Consider the following 18,335-nt stretch of genomic DNA (forward strand, 5'->3'; position numbering starts at 1 on the left):
GAAACGTGCAGCGCTCATATTTATTGAATGAATAGCCTTTTTAAGTTTAATCGCAATTCTTGTCTTTCAGTCCCCACATTGAAGACCTCCTGAAATCATAATTAAGACTTTCTTGTACCATTTAAAACTTGTTAAGGACCCGTCAACTTTCCTAATTTTTGAAAATGCCATCGATTTTCACTCACTGAAAGTTTCATCTGTCCGCACCGCTCTATCTCATCACTGCACGCACGACTGCACCCAAATGGCTCTAGAGCTGACCTTGATGTGCTTAATATAAATTTGACTTATTAAAGTAGCGTTTGGTATTTATTTATTTCATTATGTCAAAGCCTTCACGAATTCGGACCGGAGTCTGCCAGTTGGCGACCCCACTACCACTACTGTAAAGACTACAAAAGCTGCGCCAGTTGAAATAGAAGCGACCCGTCAGGTTTAAATCTTAATCTTCTGTTTTGGCTGTAGACGGGTCCGTATGGGATGGCTTTTGGGTCCGGACCAGGACCACGGTCCGCCTGTTAGTAATCTATGCTGTAGGTAGTAGATGAAGGCGAGTTGTTGAGGGTAGGCCTCAGTTTGGGGATCCAGACTGCAGGCGTGTTTGTAATCTAGTGCTGCAGACTGGAAGTCACACAGCTGAAGATACGCTTCTGCTCGCTGGACATAAAACTCAGTCTGCAGGTGGGGAGAATATAAAATCTGGTTAATATTTAGGGCCAAATAATTATGGAGTACATATAAAATCCATATTACAGCCTGACCTCTGATGTGGCTGGAGTAGAATGACCTTTGAGAAACAGGACACAGCCTTGTGAAAGTGAGACTGTGACACGGCACCAACACCTGCTTCATAAGACACATGTGCACATGTGTAAATATGCTTCTCAGTTAGTCTGTATAAACATCTGTTCACTTACTGTTTCTCAGCCTTTTCTTTTATTATGCGCTCCCCGTACATATCCAGTTTCTTTTTGTATATGTTTTTTATACAGATTTTTGTATAAATAAATAAATGAATATATTATTCCCTAGTTCTGCTTGCTTGAATGACATGAGCAGGAATGATTCTTCCTTCTGAGAACACATGAACATTTTCAACTGCATGAATATAACATTACTAAACTATTTCATCTAATCTCTTTCTCACACACACACACACACACAGCAAGAAGTGTTGTGCACATGTAAAATACAAACCTCGGCACAGCCAACAGGTGGATTCAAATTGACAACTTAGATGCATAAGTAAAAGTTTAAGTTTATAAAAACACTTAAAGAGAATAAAAAACCTCCAGAGTCCTCACGTTTGTTTCCCACAACCAAAACAAATCAACAAACCGTGCAGACCTTGTAACTAAAAGCACTTTTGAAAACATTTAGTAACTATGGGAACAGTTAAATGGCAAAAGAAGAACAACGGCTGTATAGAAATGTGTTTTTTAATAAACATCTTTTAAAATGCTTTTTAGTGCAAAGGGATAGTTTTATAAAAATGATTTTAAAAATACAATGTTATATCAAATGTTTAAAAAAAATAGGCAATACAATGTTAGATCAAATGTTTAAAAAAATTACGCAATAAATATTTTGTGTCCTTTCGTGTATGCTAGCACAAAGGAATAATAACAGACTTTTATTTTGAAATCACCACGTCTTTGGTCTGTAAGTGCTGTCAGCTGACAACACCTGTTAAGTGAATAAAGTGTTTTTCGTCGGGATGCTGAAAAACATAGCCTTTGATACTTCGCTGGCTGAGCTTTTGTTAATTTTAATGTATGACATAACAACACAGTTTATCGCGCTTATCTATGAAGTGCTTGATTATTTGAGTTTGCGAGAGGAGACACGATGGATGTTTATGAGGAGACCAGACAGAAAGAAAAAATAATAAAATATAAAAAATATAAATATAAATGTGCAGGTTAGTATGTTGTTGACTTAAATAGTAATATAAGAGGAATGTGCAAAAAAGTTGTACAGGGTATTTAAATAGCAGCAATATTAGGTAGAGAAAAATGATGAATAGCTTATTGATATGGAGATATTTACATGGAGTCAAGTGATGTTATGACACAGAGTTAGAGTTTAGGAGCCTGATGGCCTGGGGGAAGAAGCTCCTCCTAAGTCTCTCAGTTTTTGCCATCAGGCTACGGAAGCGCTTACCAGATGGAAGCAGAGTGAATAGACAGTTACCAGGGTGATTTGAGTCCTTGATGATTTTGACAGCTCTATTTTTGCACCGTTTGAGGTAGATGTCCTGCAGAGAGGGGAGAGCAGACCCTGAGATGCGCTCAGCTAAGCGTACAACTCTCTGTAGTGCTTTGCAGTCCTGATTGGAGCTGTTTCCATACCACAATGACTTTACATATAATGTTCCTGTACTCATTAACAAGAATAGGAACCTTATCCATAGCTGATTTGCAGTGTTGGGTGTAACGCGTTACTAAGTAACGCGTTTCTGTAATTAAATTACTTATCCACTGAAAAAGTAACGTAAGGGATTACTGTTCATTTTTAGGTAATTTAATTACAGTTACTTATAAAGTACTTGCGTTACATACAGTAAATAATTTCAACAGTTCTAAAAGCAATATTGAATTTGAAATCTAAATTTACTGTCTAAAGATATTGAATGCAGCGGCTTTAACCCTCCGCGTGCGGGTGCGTTCACTTTCAGATTTTCCTGATTCACAGAGAAACCTTAAATACTCAAATCAGGGCCGGCACCAAGAGGGGGCATTCGCGGGCAGAGTTACGGTGCCCCCCACTTTCCATCCTCTCCCCTTCTTGCTGAACGTGATCGTTTCGAAAGCGAAAGTGAAACCGGTAAAACAGCGCACATAAGAAAGCGATTGCACGCTTTAGCGAGCGTCAGAAACTGCACGCAATCACAGATTGCACGCTTCCCATCCCACCCCGAACCCCCCCCCCCCCCCCCCCCCACCACCACCACCCGCCACACACACACACACGCAAAACGTGATTTGTGCCCCCCCCCCAGAAATTCAAATGCCACTCTGATGGAGGTGCCCTGGCGCCGGCTCTGACTCAGATACATATAAGACTAAAATCAATAGAATCTAAAAATCTTGAAGTGTCTACTTGACACTTGAACGAATTCAAATTAAAAACTAATGTTTCTGATTATGCAATCCGTATGAAACTAAAGCAAGGTACAGTCGTTCCCGTGTCTGAGCTCATTATATGCAGTCACCTGCGCGCATATGCCCTCACCTAGATACAAAAAAAAAGTAAAATATTAAGAAAGAAAAAAAATAATCTAATATTCATCATTTTTGAAAGAAGACCTGCTATGAGAAATTTACCTCATAAGAACAGCGCGATCTGACATTATTCAGCAGAGAAGATCATCTGTAATTTATTCTTTCCTAGATTAGTTAACGTGTTATTTTGACATAAACCTGTACAGATTTTACTAGTTGGGCTTTTCCTGAACATCTTGCCAAACTGAAATGTATTGTTTAACTTTTAAGCCTTTTTGTTATTCAGATATTTTGCAGAGTATTTCTATTTGTTAACCAAAGGTGGTTAAATTTTTTTCATAAAAATGTTTAAGTATTACAGTTGTTTTAAAGCTAAAAGGCTAAACTATTCTATGTTTGACTCGAATTGAAAGAATATAGAGTTTAATTTCTATTAAGGTTTATAGGGATTTTAAGATGTAGCCTAATTAGCGATTTGAATAATTAAGTTACTTATTGAGTAACTAAGTTACTTTTCAGATAGAGTAATTAGTAAAGTAATTTAAATACAATATTGATGAAGTAATTAGTAACTGTAATTACTTTTTGAAAGTAACTTACCCAACACTGCTGATTTGTCTGTAACTACTTTTGCTCGACAGTAAAGTTAAGAATGGCAAGCTGTACATTGCCACATTCGCAGCAGTTCTGGGACCCCTGAGTTTTGGGTTTGTCCTGGGTTACAGCTCTCCTGCCATACCTGAACTCAGCAAAATCCAAGACCCAAGACTGCAGCTCAGTGCAGAGGAAGCTTCCTGGTTTGGGGTATGTGAATGCTTTGGATCCTGTTTGTTTTTGTGGGGGGTTTTTTCAGGTAAATGCTTAGCATTTTCAGTTCCCCAGAACTTACAATGTCATTAGTGTCTGAGTTGGAGGAGGTTTAAACACCAAAATCCAATTTAGTTTTTTATTTGTATTTACTGTACAAATTATGATTTTCTGTCTTCTAGTCTGTGGTGACCATTGGTGCAGCTCTTGCGGGTCTCCTTGGAGGATGGATTGTCGAGAGGATTGGACGAAAATTGAGCCTTATGTTTTGTGCATTACCCTTCATCTGTGGGTTTACCATCATTATCACTGCTCAGAACCACTGGATGTTATATGTGGGCAGAGTGCTTACTGGTCTAGCCAGTGGAGTGACTTCTCTTGTTGTACCTGTAAGTATTACCAGTGTAAAAATCCCATTCATTTTCTCTATGGGGGGGGGGGAGTGATTTTTATTAAAAAGTTCTAAACTTAATAAGGACAGACCTTCTGTGAACAGTGAGGTTGAATTTGCTTTGAAAGTTGAAACCATCATTCTGGATTATTTTTATATATTTTTTTTTTAATAATCATGTTTAACAGCAAAATTCCTGGTTTCTTTAGCATCTGCCTATTTGCATGAAGCACAACAAATGACATAACAGTGTCCTTATGCTCCTAAACTCCTTAAATATTTGTGTACATATATACATACATATATTGCAATAAGCCTAAAATATATCATTACTATATATAATCGGCACCTTTAAATGAATAGTTTTATATTTCTCCATTTAATTGAGTTGTCATTCGCAGTGCTTCATGATACTGTAGTCTTGTACCTTTTTGTCTGATTTTCAAATAATTGTTTTGCCATTGTTATTCACTTCAAAGCTGGTTATTTTGGTTTGTTTCTTATAATTCTTCAACAAAGTTTTTAAAACTTCTAAATGAAAAAATGGGAAAAATGCTCTCAGAAATTATTGTTGTTGTTATTTTATTAAGAACTGCAGACCAAAGTTAACCATTGAAATTACGTGAACCAGCTTTTTAACCAAATTTTGGAAATTTAATTCAATAGAGCGTCATCCATTTGACTCTTCTCTCCATTTCTGCAGCTTTACATCTCTGAAACAGCTCATGAGCGTGTTAGGGGAACTATGGGCTCGTGCGTGCAACTTATGGTTGTGATAGGCATTATTGGAGCCTATATAACAGGTATTAGCCTTCATTTTAAACTTGTGACTGAATTGTGACATGCAAGTTATGACACTTGAGTGCCTTTGAGAGTAAATAGAGCTGTTCTGCTCTCAGTTAGCTGTGTGAGATGATTGTTAATGTTTAATCAGAGGACACATTTCAACCTTCATTAACTGCAGTGAGATCTTACACACATACTGTCTCTCTTGCAATGCATCCCTGCACTCCAGTCATTTTTTGTTCTTTGAAATCTGCTCAGATTTGTGTGAATGCCTTCCTAATTTGTGCTGGTGAGAATCCTTGTGAAAGTCTTTCAGTATTGCATTAATGGATAGGTCAAGTTAGCTCAGGAATGTCCCTCTTAAAGATACACAGAGCCTGCATTGTACATGGCTCTATCTGAGCTGTGTTTACATGAAGAGCATGAAAACCTGACCCATTCTGTGTGATCAGTAGTAGTATACTGTATACCTTAAAAGTAATTATACCTCAAGTAATTTATAGTAGCATTTATACAATGCCACAAGGGTAAATGTTGACAGAATTTATTTTGCGCCAAACTATCACTTTAAATAATGCAATTTTTTTTTTTCAAGGTTTGTTCCTGGACTGGGGATGGTTAGCAATTGCATCCTCTATCCCGCCCACACTAATGCTGGTGTTTATGTGCTTTATGCCGGAGACATAAAGCCGATTCCTGCTCTCCCAAGGGAAAAGGAGAGAGGCAGAAGAGGCCCTGCGCTTCCTCAGGGGTCCTGATACACCGGCAGAATGGGAGTGTGCTAGAATAGAAGATGCCTACAAAAATGAAGTTAAACAGAAATACTGGGATGAAAGTTTATAGTTTGGATATAAACATTGATGTCTATAGTAGCGATCAAAATAGAGCAAATCACCTTTTAAAAGTAATTCGCGCTTCAAATAACGTTTGTGTAGGTTACACCGTTTAGCCACTAGGTGGAGACAAGTGACTGTTAAGAATGTATTTATTGAATCGTTCAAGAGATTTGTTCAAAAATGCTGATTCATCCAGTAATGAAACAAGTGAAGTATTTGAGTGAGTCATTGAATCATTCATTCAAACCAATTTTTCATAATTTTAATATAAAAAATTGGTTTAGTTAAATATATTATTTTAAAATAAATGTTATATATTTAAATTAACAATTATAAATTAATGAAACACTCTTAAACTGGCTGCAGCAATTAATATTTTGTCTCAGCCTTTTGTAAATTATGCGTTAATCTATGTTCAGAATCGTGGGAATATCGTGATCTCAATTTGAGACAAAAAAAAAGCGTGATTCACAATTTATCCAGAATCGTGCAGCTCTACCGAGTGCCAAGAAGCTCTTTCAGAATGGCAAATTGAAAAACAAACCAGTGATACTTACTTTGTCTGGAGCTGACAAAGTAAGGTATTGATTCATAAACATTTAGGGGACGTTAACGATTTTTTCCGGGATATTTCCTTCGAAAATGAAATTTAACCACAGTGGCTCAGATGAGGGGAGATTATGGAGACGCCTATGTTCATTAGTGCATCCCAAAACACAACACTTGTAAAGCCTCTTTGGCGCTGACATTGTATATATCTCCAGTAATGGCGGACTGCAGTTTCTCACTCTGGGCTGTGATTATGCTAATAGGGCAGAGAGCGTCACAAATGGACGGGTCTTTTTCCCCTCGGTGACGTGAACAGAGGGAGAATCCGGAAAAGCTCATTTGGAGACTGTTCATGATTAATTGGTTTTATAAAAAAATTATTTGGTAGATTTTTAACATTATAGGCTGGTTGTTCTCACACACTGCAGCCATGCAACTGTTCAAACTCCTTATAAAAGTGATTTTTGCATAATAGGTCCCCTTTAAATGTGGGTGTTACCAACCAGAGTTGAAGTTTAATTTTGTTGACTTTAAGTTTTCCTCACTTTTCTGAAGCTTTTTTTTTTTATTTAATAAATAAACTGTATACACTAATAAACTGTATGTTCACTAATGTTTATATTTGATTGATTACAGGAGCAAAGCTTCAGTCTGGCAGATCTAAAGGACCCTGGTGTCTTTAAGCCTTTAGGCATAGGCATTATGATGATGCTTCTCCAGCAATTAACCGGCATTAATGCCATCATGTTTTATGCAAAGACAATCTTCGAGCAGGCCCATTTCAAAGTGAGTTTTGTTGAAGTTAATTTATTCATTCAGCTTTATTTATACTAAATGCACATTGTAATGTTCTTTATTTTCCGCCACAGAGCAGCAATGTGGCCACTGTCATTGTTGCAGCCACACAATTAGTCTTCACTGCAATTGCTGCTGCTGTCATGGACGAGGCTGGGCGGAAAGTTCTCCTCATCTTGTCTGAAGTGAAGTGAAGTGACATACTGCCAAGTATGGTGACCCATACTCGGAATTCGTGCTCTGCATTTAACCCATCCAACGTGCACACACACAGCAGTGAACACACACACACCGTGAACACACACCCGGAGCAATGGGCAGCCATTTATGCTGCGGAGCAGTTGGGGGTTCGGTGCCTTGCTCAAGGGCACCTCAGTCGTGGTATTGAGGGTGGAGAGTGTGCTGCACATTCACTCCCCCCACCTACAATCCCTGCCGGCCCGAGACTCGAACCCGCAACCCTTGGATTACGTGTCCGACTCTCTAACCATTAGGCCACGACTTCCCTTCATCTGGTAGAAACATCGTTAATAAATTAATATATTTGCACTGTAACACTTTACTTAAAGCCTTTATGTATAATGCATAAAAAAAGTAGTTAATGCATTAATTATGCCTTGTAATGCACCTTATAATGCAGTGTACAATCTACTGAATAATTGTAACCACAGGTAATACATTTTGACACTTATCAATTCATTGTTACACTGTGCATTTTAAATTTGGTTATGATTTACGACAAGATATAATGTACAACACACATTATGAATAATTTTAGCACATTATTATACCCCTTAATAACCCTTTATAATGCATTATACATAAAGGTTTTAAGTGTTACCATTTGCACTGCTGTTTTGGGAAGAAAACAAAAAGACAAAAAATGGATTGTCCTTAATTTTGTGTCCCCCCACAAGGTGTCACCATGTGTGTTAGTGAAACATTGTTTGGAGCATATTTCAAGTTGACTGTGAACCATAATAACTCCTCACTGACGAGTTATCTAGCAGAGCAGCCTCCTACAGACCTGTCCTGGCTTGCTGTGAGAAGCATGGGCCTTTTCATTGCAGGTTAGACAAATGCATTTCACTGAAACTTACCATAGAACAAGAAGTATTTAGCAACTGTATTAAGATTTCCTGCTGTGGTCAAGTTACATTTATTTTTATAGCACTTCATACAATACAGATTGTTTAAATGCAGCTTTGCAGTAATAAACAGGAAAATGAGGGTTAATATAAAATTAATCAATTACGAAGTGACTTCAATTTCAGTAAAGCAGCTCTATAGAAGACAATAGTGTCATTATTCAACTCAATTTAGTTTAGTGTTGCTTCTGTTCAGTTCAATAACTGTTAATGTTGCAAAGTTCATTAATTATGAAACAAGTTCAATTCTGCTATAAGCAGCTCCATAGACGACATCACAGTGTCGTTGTCCAACTCAATTTAGTTCAAATATAAAGAACTGTAAAGATAAAATGTTCATCTTTTTCTAGCCTACAACCACATACCCTGTACATGGTAAGAGTTTAATCGACATGTAAGGTGGCTACCTGCAGTTCATTTTGTTTGTACGCACCATTTAGGAACAAGTACATCTGAAACAGTTAAAATGATAGAATTATAATCAGAATTTATGTCCATCCAGATAACCAATTATTTTACTGATGCAGATTGACTTAAAGATAAAGCAAAATGTATAGTGATGTCAAGTTTTCACTATGTAGCTGTACTTGAGATTTTGTCCAGTTCATGTTTTTGGTGAAATAACGAGTTCAGACATGAAACTGTAGATGGCACGGGCTGATCAGCCACATCATTTAATGCATGGCATAAGCTGATTGGCCTCCGCTGATTCTGCAGCCAATGTTCAACATTTAAAGGGGTCATCGGATGCAAAATTCACTTTTTCACTTTAGTTTGAACTGAAATGTGTCTTGGCAGTGTGTGTACATGATGCACTGAGTAGAGATTCAGGCAGACGAAGTCTTTCCGTAAGAGTCTAGTTTATTAAAATCAATTATAAGTTTAAGTGCCACTGATTACAGATGATTGTGTTAAAATATGAAAATCAAAAGAAGATATTTAAAATGGACACAATATCCAAACTGAATATATATTCTGCTAAAATAAGATAATAATCTAACAATCTGAGTATAGTAATATTCAAGAGCAGAGAGATGAAGATCTTCAGAGCATTCCCCTAAAAAAGAAGCAAGGAAGCCAATTTGGCGAGCAACATATAGGCTAGAGACTTGCATCTTCTTACAACGTCATGGAATGTTCTAGTCTGATTGATAAATGTCAAACGATTTTATCCATTACGTCTACTTACTATTTACTCCTACCTAAGGTGAATTTAGTTCAGAACTAGGTCACGTTGACATGACCTATGAAATGCAGTAGGTAGAAGTATAGACATAGACATGGGTTGTGGTTTTACATCCTTCTTGTGGAGACAACAGAGTTAAGCAATCTTCTTGCAAATACCAGCTCTTGTAAAAGAACATCTTGTATCATGAAAATAGAAGACAAATTTAGCAATCATCCTTGCATATGAAATATTTTTGCAGAGAATAAGTTTCCATCATCCTGTCCAAACATCGCTTAAGCATAACAGAATGAACCTTTTATATGTCAAATGAAGGAGATATACTATGTCAGTGGAATAATGAGCACAACTGGAATTATGAATGTATGCATAATACTTGAGTAACTGAGTATATGAGTAATAGTCCAGGTGATATGTTCACTTTTTCATAAAAGCATGAAACTTGGTACAATTGTACAGGTTAGTGCCCTGAACATTTTCAGAAATGGAGCCATCACAAAAACACCTTGTGGTTGCCATGGAGACCATTTTACTTTCCGTCATAACCAAATTATGTATTTTCTGTCATATCTCCTGAACCAAACATGATAACGCAGAAAATGTGATCTCTACCCCTATGTTTTGATGGCCAAGGATTACAATGATATACAGCAACATAAACTCTTCAGGGGAAGAGTTCATGGTGAAATCAGCAATGTGAGAAGAAAATAACAGTATCTGAGCATCACGGTATCACAGCATTTACAAAAGTCCATATTATGGCTATTTTTTTTTTCTTTCTTTGATAATTGACTAATATTTTATTCAATAGTACAATAAAATGTTGTTTTAATTATTAATTCATAACATTTATATCAGTGTTGGGCAGTAACTAGTTACAAGTAATTTAGTTACTGTAATAATAATAGTTTTTGCAGTAACTAGTAGTGTAACTAATTACTTATAAGATTTCAGTAATAATATTACAGTTACCATCTATAAAACAGCTTAGTTACTTTTGATGCCTCAACCCCGCAGATTTAAAATCCAACAATCAAATAATTCCTAGATTTATTTTCATAATTTTACTCTCGTACTCGTACATGCATGTGATGTTCCCAGTGCAGCAGGCAAGCTTGGAATATGTAAAAGCTTACATTCAACAGATAGAAATATTGCATTATATTGATTTTGTATCTTTTTGTATCTTGATTTTGTATTGATCTGAACACCGTTGTGTAAACTGTGGCTGTACTTTACTCTGGCATTACATCCCACCCACATCCCTCAGATCAGCAGTGTTGTACATTATAATACTATAATTAAAAATCTGTTTGGAAAATTAAACTGTTTTTCTTACAAACTTATGTGATTTGATAAAATACATTATGAAATATAATCGTATATGGGTAATGGAGAAATTACAATTAGCTTCAAGCTACAGATGACAATTAATGAGATTAATACAACACTTCTACTTGAATGTCACTATCAGTCACTATTGACTGTTTGTAATAACTTCTGACTGCGGTCCAGTGTGGATTTTGGTCAAATGATGTGGCAGAAATATGTTGTTAGTAACATTCAAGAAGAATTGGAAGATACACAGTTACAACTTCTGTGGGGCATGAAGAAAAAGTAATGTAACTAGTAGTGTAACTAATTACTGTTGCCAGAAAGTAATAAGTAAAGTAACAATATTTATTTTGAAAGGAGTAACTAGTAATGAGTAATATATTACATTATTTGAGTAACTAGCCCAACACTGATTGTTTACCTGATTGCGTTGCCGTCTGCGTGTGATGTTAGAGCATTGTTGAGAGAGAATAAGAATGTATTGGAAATACACTTACCTGAGATGATTTTTTATATATATATATCTCTGAAATATATGATAGTATTCTTGATTTTTATTTTATGTATTATTGAATAAAATATTAGTTAATTATCAAAGAAAGAAAAAATGAATAGCCAAAGCCATATTATGAACTTTTGTAAATGGTGATACTGTGATGCTCATTTCCTTCTCACATTGCTGATTTCGCCATTAACTCTTCACCTGAACAGTTTATGTCGCTGACAACTAAGATATGACAGAAAATACATTATTTGCTTATGGCAGAGAGTAAAATGGCCGCCATGGCAACCACGAGGTGTTTTTGCTATGGCTCCATTTCTGAAAATGTTTAGGGCCGCAAACCATAGACTATGCCGCAAACTATACAAGTGTACCAAGTTTCATGCTTTTATGAAAAAGTGAACATTATTTTCACATATCACCTGGACTATAATACATTAATATGAATGTAATGTAATAAAACCATAAAAGAATAAGTCATTATAAATATACTCTATGAATGAATATGAAAACTATGGAAACATAACCACATTGTAAATGCGCCTACACCAATCCCCAACTTAAGTCTTTAGAGACTCGCCAAATTTAAAATGTCACAAAACTCAGAACATTTTTTAGTTCAACCTATTATGATTGATTCAGAAAGACTCTTGGCAAGGATGCGGGTACCTCTTTAGCCAGCATAAATCAGGGCACCGTTTTTGGTTGTCGAATTGTACTAACGTTACCTACTGTTTTAATGGGAGGTAGCAAAATCTGACAGGGTAGCACAAATCGACAGAACACCGGATACATAGTTTATATGTAAATATAGTCATATTAAAGCCTCGTTTTCACAAAGTAATCGTTAGTTACAGCCCTAGATTAGTTCAAATATTTCAAAATACAACTGCATTGTTTTACTTTTTGTGATTCTGTCATTGAAAAGTTCTTTATATTAAAATATTGTGAACCAAATATCTGTATTTCGTCTCATCTCGTGAGCTAAGTACATTGTCAAGTACAGTGATATAGCTCATAATTTCCCAAGTGTATCCCAAGCTTTCATTCTTCAGGTCAATCATAAGGAATAAGGAAAGTGATAACTTCACCATATTGCATTCTTTGCATGTGCTGCACTTTATTTGTACCATTTTGTTGTATTAGTTTATTCATTAGAATTTGAAAGATAATAATGTTGTTTGACAAGTGAGACCTCTTATTTTAGTCCTTGAAAACCAAAAAGTAGTGCTTAAAGTCCTTAAGTCCTGGAATTTAATTTTGCAGTATCTATTTAATTTTCCAGTTCTTGAAGCATTTTATTGTTATTAATTGAACTGAACTGTATTTTTCTGTAGTAAATTGTCTGTGTATATTTCCTATTTTATATTCATTTCCTAGTATTTAATTTACCATTATTTATTTTGAACAAAACCATTTCAGTCGTCTGAGCCTAGTTACTAGTTAGTTTCAATGAAAATCATTCAAATAATGTTCTCTTTTTTTTTATTTGCCAAATAACGCTGCATACGTGTCTACCCCCGCAACCAAACCCCCACCCGGTAAAAAAGTTCAGGCACAGGATTTGTTTTTTTTTTTTTTTCTTTAACCCCTGATAAATGGATTAACAGGAAACCCTTACCAGGATGGCCAGATGAGGGCCTCTAAATAGTACCTGACCCCTGACTTCCCCTGGACTTTTCCTAGGTTAAGGACTTACCACAACTTCCAAGAGAATTTCTTTCAATGAAATTTGATTTAATCTGTAATGGTAAAGTGCATAAGGGCAGAGTAAAATTAACCTAGCAAATTACATCATGAAATTTAAATCAGTACTAAATCCAATTAATTGAATCAAATCATTCATTTTTCCTGCTTTTAGCATTAAGTGGTTTTATCAGTCTCTGCATTCCTCTGCATTCATTGCATTCCTCTTTTCATTGCTAAGCATTGATATGCTCGTCGATCCTTTCTTTATCAATTGGAGCAAACAGTGGGCTTGCCACCAGTTCAGTTGCTCAGTCACCAGTTGAGTTTGCTCAGTCTCCACGTTGGTCCCCGCTAAGGGACTCTTCCGCCTCTGCCAGGGTTAGAGGCACGCCTGGTGTGAAATCACTCAGTCAGGGTGTTCCACTTTTCCACAGTCTGCCATTCAGATGGTCTTCTCCAGTGGCCTCCGTTAGATGTCATTAGTAGCTGCTTCTGCTTCTACCTGAGAAATAAAAGTACAAAAGTAAGTCTTTTGTTAGCATACATTTAAGATAAGATAATTTTTGTGCGATGGAATCCATCACGACATACTGTGAGGAGGAGAAAGGTGAATTTAAATGTGGGTAGACAGGACAAGCGTCCTTTTTCTGCCTTCCCAAGTTATATGCTTCGCAGATATGGCACCGTTTCTTTTTTTTCCACAATAATAACCCATGTCAGGATAGTTAGCCAAATTCATCTATGGATATTATTTTGTTAGGCATAATTCACATTGTGGGCCCACATAGAAAAGTTAAAATTTGAACAGCTGTTTATGGCATTTTGTCTGCCTTGGTGCACCATCACTCACACACACTTAAAATAAACAACATGGACACAGTTATTCCTCTATCAGGTTCACATCACAGCAACACCAAATTCAAGCACATCATTCTGGAAACTACAAAGGAAAATAAAAATATTATTCCTGTAATAAAAATGAGCTATATCAAAGGTTAACATAGCAGCATTCATAATCAATCTTTAGCATTTATATTGTCAGTGTTAATAGAGCTTTCAGCAGGAAAGTGTTAACTTGCATCCATCGAGTCAAGCCTGGCTCGATTTCAACAAGCACAGAAGTTGGATAAGGGCCTGTATAACGAGAAGACATGGGCCCAAAAATCCCAATTTTCTCAAACTTTGTCCCCAACTTGTATAGATTTTGTGCTTTCAAATTAAAGGCTGCATTGGCAAGATATTTTGCATTCTGTGTACTGAGAGCAGTGAAATGTGTCTATCAACGAATTTGTCAACAACCTCAGATATTCTTGCAACATATCTTTAAACGGGTCTGATGGGCCTGCTCGAAGCAATGGAGCATCAAATGGCAATACCATTGGTCTTCCCATGCAAATTTTGAATGGTGACAATCCTGTCGTATGATTTGGAGTTGCCCTCATAGCCATGAGGACAGATGGCAAGTATTTTTAAACCATTCACTATCCAAACCATTTTGATTGATTTGTTTTTTCTTTTTTTGATTGAGGTTTATAGGGAATGTGAAACTTCTGGTTGACCCCTGAAGTTTTCTTGCATGTGTTTAAAACTTTGCCTGTGAAATGAGTTCTTTGGTCACAATCAAGTGCCTCACAAATTCCACATCTCAAAAAAGTTCTCTTAGCAGGATCTCAGCAACCTTTTCTGCCTTAGCAGTCCTTAAGGGAAAGCTTTGAGCCATTTGGAAATTTACACACAATAACAAGTACATACTTGTATTCATGATCAGATGGTAAAGAAATGAAATAAAGTTGCAAATGTGAGAATGGTCCTTTTGGACGAGGACCATGGCCAATTGGAACTTTTCCTTTACCAAATTTTGGAAACAATGAATACATCTGGCAAGTTTATCTTTGATATCCGTCACCATTTCAGGCCAAAACCAGGTTTGTTGTACCATAGATAAATTTTTGTTATTAAAGCATCAAAATTCGCAAACCACTTTTATTCTTAACTAAATGCAAGCATAGGCTGTTGCATACATGGTTTGGCATGGCAGAATGCCAGCAAAGGGAGCTCCCTTTATCTCAGTTTATTGCAGTCTCACAAAGCTGTGTTATAACACAATAAATATATGCATAATGAATCTTCCATAATGTCTACAATTTGTGTGTTATAATGAGAGGATTCGTGAGCACGCAAATGTCAGTGCTGCACAGGAGCTCCAGCGTTTTGAACTGTGAATGGATTCTAACACTCTGACTGGCCAGAAATCAACATTGTTCAACGCTGCAAACAAGTTTTACAAATAGAACCTCTGCCTATGCTTGTGCCTGTAAATCATGTTTATTTTATAGTTGTTCTTGTTGCTTTTGTGCAATAGATGAATAACAATTGATTTGTTTTTAGATATTTTATGTTTAGATATGTCTATTTTCCGGGAGTCCTGCAAATGATTTTATTCTCCCGCATCCCGCACACACAAGTCTCTAGGCACTTGCCCCTCAAGTCTTGTCCTGCGTTGCATCGGTTCAAGCGGCAGTGCAGGTCTCTAATCCACTTGTACGGGACTTGACATTAGAAGTTGATGCATTGTTCTCCGCGCACGGTTCTTTCTCAAGAAGTTTTACCATGGCGTGCTGCCCTTTCAGCTGTTTTAAATTTTGACTTTTTCACGGTTGAAAAGGTTTTCTTCCCACACTTAAGGCTAATTGACAACGCACAATAATGTTCTTGCCTTTGATAGAAATAAACTCAAAACAATGATTGTATTTCCAGCTACAGAACGCATGCTGTTTGATTTCGTTGGTAGTATCTAAATATTAAATTACTCCATTACTAAAAAAGTAATCAAAATTACAGTAATGCGTTACTAAGTAATGTGTTACTTACTACCGAACACTGGTCATATCGATTAACATGCTAAAACTATTCAAAGAGTTGTTATAATTGAAATATGCATAAAAGGGTCAGTAATTGGACTGCAGACTATCACAAATATGTGTTAATCAGGTTTTGCTCTTGGTTGGGGTCCTACTCCTTGGCTGGTGATGTCCGAGATTTTTCCTACCCGAGTGAGGGGATTGGGCAGTGCTCTATGTGTGCTTACCAACTGGACCTGTGCCTTCATTGTCACCAAGACCTTCCAGAACCTCATGGTGAGCTGACGGTCATGTATTTTCCCTAGAAACTTTCAAGGTTTAACAAAAAGGTCTAATACAGTATCAATTATGTTTCTGATGCCATAACCAGCACAGGGACATTCTGGATGTTCTCTGGACAGATTTCAAGAATTTTTATGTCACTGTTGATGCTAAAATTGAGACGCGATGTAAAATCATTTTAACTTGTTTGCAGGTCGTAGGAAAGTAGTTTTTTTTTAAAGATCTGAATATAATGTGCTTTAACTCCTATTCCTTTGACACATGCAGAGTTTATATAAGATTCCTTAGTTTGCAGTTTCTCAGCAATTTCCTCTACATCAAGACAGTAGCTTGGGTTACATTTTAGTTAGAATCATCAAATCTCAATCAATCTCAAAAAGATTATTATATGAAATGTTGAATTTAAAATGAAACTCATTATAATATTGATGTTGCAAATGTAAAATATTGAACTTCACTGGTGACTGCTTGCTTCTTTTTCTGACCTCACCTGGTATAACATACTACTTTTGTGTTTAACAAAGAAGTTGAACCAAATATGATATTAATACTAATTCATTTGAAATGCATGGTTACTAAAGAACTCTATTGTTTGCTTCATCCACAAAGTGAGCAAAATTGACTGAAGTCTCAATATTGTAGTCATATGTTGAATTGTGGTATCGAGTCAGTAAAGTATTAGCATTGTTCTGTTACATTTTAGTTAGAATCATCAAATCTCAATCAATCTCAAAAAGATTATTATATGAAATGTTGAATTTAAAATGAAACTCATTATAATATTGATGTTGCAAATGTAAAATATTGAACTTCACTGGTGACTGCTTGCTTCTTTTTCTGACCTCACCTGGTATAACATACTACTTTTGTGTTTAACAAAGAAGTTGAACCAAATATGATATTAATACTAATTCATTTGAAATGCATGGTTACTAAAGAACTCTATTGTTTGCTTCATCCACAAAGTGAGCAAAATTGACTGAAGTCTCAATATTGTAGTCATATGTTGAATTGTGGTATCGAGTCAGTAAAGTATTAGCATTGTTCTGTAATAATGACAGGGATGTGCCAAATAAAGTAATATGCCAAATACACGTTTGTTTTAATTTTGTACAGCTGTATTTCTACAATATTAAATTTTTTACAACTGTATTTCTAATATGCCGATGAATACAGATAAAATGAACAATCTCAACATTCTAAATATATATCACGTGACTATTATTTTTCCTAATAAATTACTTTTATCAAAATTTGTCCCATCTGTTACTAGATAATGGTTATAAATAATATAAACAACTAGCTGTTGTATTTACTTTCTTGTATTTAAGTTCTCCTCAGTGGAAATGGAAATGAAAGATAGCTGCATGCAGCAATTAAGGGGCCAAGCACAGCAGAGAATGAGAAAGCATGGCAGGAAGCATAATACCAAAGGCAACAATAAGAATTAAGGTCTTTTTATGGTGATTTTACTCAAACTGGCTGAAAAAATCATAAATTCAATCATTAGTAATATGATTATCAATTTTGACCAATAGGTGGCAGAGGCAAAACTTTCTAAACTTTTAGCATTTTGTATTGCATTGTTAATAGTTAATGGCTTCATAGTCAATATGCCAAAGCTTTGCAGAGATGCAGTTTGGCATCATGCCATCAATGTAAGAAAAGGCCTTTGTCTATCAACATGAAATCCATAAAATTTTGTCGGCACAGTCTGAAGATGAATTCAAAATCAAATTTGGTGAAAATCAGACAATATCTTTAAACAAAATCAAAACGGCAGACAGGACGTTTGGGCAACTATGGCTAAATTGGTATCTATGTTCTTGGCGTGACCTAAGGAATATACTGAGACCAGTTTCTTTACAATAAGCTAATTTAATCAAAAGTTACTAGCATTTTTGGGAAATTTCATTATAGCTTTTGACTACAAGGTGGGACTGT

General features: G+C 36.0%; 1 protein-coding gene and 1 pseudogene across 3 annotated transcripts in view; both read left to right on the top strand.

Annotated features, from left to right (window-relative positions):
- Positions 1 to 18,335, top strand: part of LOC306870239 (mucosa-associated lymphoid tissue lymphoma translocation protein 1-like) — a 1,002,100-nt gene that overhangs the window by 816,534 nt on the left and 167,231 nt on the right. The window lies entirely within an intron of this gene.
- On the top strand, positions 1,386 to 16,679 carry LOC306869458 (solute carrier family 2, facilitated glucose transporter member 8-like; annotated as a pseudogene). The gene is made up of 11 exons: positions 1,386 to 1,432; positions 3,866 to 4,028; positions 4,214 to 4,420; positions 5,126 to 5,225; positions 5,804 to 6,018; positions 7,230 to 7,379; positions 7,463 to 7,578; positions 8,313 to 8,458; positions 16,240 to 16,385; positions 16,466 to 16,558; positions 16,659 to 16,679. The product of its transcript is annotated as a solute carrier family 2, facilitated glucose transporter member 8-like (transcript).

Source organism: Barbus barbus, assembly GCF_936440315.1.
Source record: "Barbus barbus genome assembly, chromosome: 5".
Taxonomy (NCBI): Eukaryota; Metazoa; Chordata; class Actinopteri; order Cypriniformes; family Cyprinidae; genus Barbus; species Barbus barbus.